The following is a 2,111-nucleotide window of genomic DNA, read 5'->3' on the forward strand; positions in this document are numbered from 1 at the left end:
AACCTCAAACTTCAGGTGACCTAGAAAATGGACCCAAGCAATGTAAAATAAAAAATATATGGAAATTGAAGAACAGTCAAACATAATCCCACATTCAAGTTCTCATTTTTCGCTCCCTGCAGAATAGAGCAAAATTGAATAAAACAAAAATGTATATATCTGCAACAACTATAATTGCCAACAAACCCAAAGACAACATCCATAACACAACACTGTCAATTACAATAGCAAAGACAATATCTTTTTAGCAGCACTACACATTGTTGGGAACATCTAATTGAAAGAATCTAGTATGGTGGTTCTTTTGAGCCACAATAACCAAAAATTTGGGATTCCAGTTCTCATCTAAAAACTTGCAAGCCTAATTTAAAAAAGTAATTAACCACAGAATAAACAAACGCATAGTTAAAATATTGTTTGATCAGGCCATCGAATACGCACCTCTATAATTTGATGGAGCTCGATGTTTAAAACTTGATTGAACTGGGACTCAATGACTCCATTCCTAAATAGAGAAAAAAAATATAGAAAGTACTAAAAGAATAAAATATACAACATTTTTACAAATATTCACAAAATAATAAAAATAACAACTACAAAAATAAAGGTTTGCAGAGTATACCCCATCAACGTAATTTCATAGCATAATTCTAAAATTAATCATTCAATTAAAAAAGGGAAATAATTTAATGAAGCCATACATAGACCTAGAACAAAAAATTTAATAAAACATCAAAACAATAAAAATTAGTACAAACGCAATTTAAAATTTGGGAAAATGTTAACCTGAATATGATTATATTCTGAGGCTTTTTATTCCCAGAACTTGTATAGAAGTCAAGAAGTAATTCCCTGCAAATATAAAATAAAATAATAAATAATGTATAGCTCCATATAACATATACCTTGTTAAAAGCATAATTCCAATAGCTGTCATAACTGGAATTGACTTCATAATATAATGCAAGAAATACTTTAATGGCTACGGATGAACTTAGAAAAGTAACCACAAGTGTATTAAAGACAATAAAAAACTGTATACATATATAGCTGCAATGGCTATAAAAGAACTATATATATTACGTCTATCAATAAACCAAATTTTAATAAAATAGATGTCATCAATAGACAAATTCACGAATTACAAACAAATATACGTTTACCTAATTATGCCTTCATCCACCCCATCGGAGACTTTCTTAAACAAATTGTCAATCATTTCAACCCTCGGAGACTGGGTTCGGACACATGCTCTATTAGAGGCCACTCCATAGAGCTAACCACCTAAACATCAACATATTACTTGTGCAATGTTAAATAATTATTGGTTTGAAATAAATACGCATCATAACAACACACACGATTCCTGAACAATTACCGCTGCAATTGAAGGAATATCGGTTTGCCCTGGGGAGCCATGAGACACGTCCATGCCAATAATGATGGTAGGAGCTTTGGAAACAACTGGGATAGAAGGAGCATGTTCAGCTCCTAAAATAGAATTCAAGCCACCAAGCTGCAATGAACAAAAATCAGTGATAACAAACGAAATACAAGATGTTGAGCATAAATACAGTGCAAAATACCATACCTTGGCATTGATCTTCAATAAAACATTGATCAAATACTGATCATTGACCTTTGGGGCACTATACACTATGTAACAACCCCAAAATCAGCTAGATTCCTCTTTTTCCACAGACCTTCGAGATTCAATTAATTCTAATCAATAATGAAACTTGAACAATTACATTTAAGGATGAATCATATACCATATAGTTCAGAATTCCTCTCAGGAAGAAGACAAAAAAGAAATTCTGGAACCCCTGGAAGTTCGTATTGCAATAATTGAAGCATTTTCTCCACCCTAACCAGAGGCAAGAATAGTGTATTGTGAAAATCTTCTTCAAAGACGTCAAAAGGTTGTTCAATGGCTTGTCAAAAACAAATAAAAACTGTAGTCAGCATGTTTATTATGCTTCCAAGTGATTGATTTTGCGGCCACTTGACGGAAGAGCCTCCGAGGAGATGACCAAAAGAGCGACGCGAACTCGACTCGAACTCCTTCAAAGCTTCCTTGATGAGCAAACGCAGCGAAATAATGAGACGAA

General features: G+C 33.1%; 1 pseudogene; it reads right to left on the reverse strand.

Annotated features, from left to right (window-relative positions):
* Positions 1–253: 253 nt before the first annotated feature.
* On the reverse strand, positions 254–1,857 carry LOC128195302 (protein argonaute 4A-like; annotated as a pseudogene).
* Between the last annotated feature and the right edge of the window lie 254 nt (positions 1,858–2,111).

The sequence above is a fragment of the Vigna angularis genome, chromosome 2 (genome assembly GCF_016808095.1).
Source record: "Vigna angularis cultivar LongXiaoDou No.4 chromosome 2, ASM1680809v1, whole genome shotgun sequence".
In the NCBI taxonomy this organism is placed as follows: Eukaryota; Viridiplantae; Streptophyta; class Magnoliopsida; order Fabales; family Fabaceae; genus Vigna; species Vigna angularis.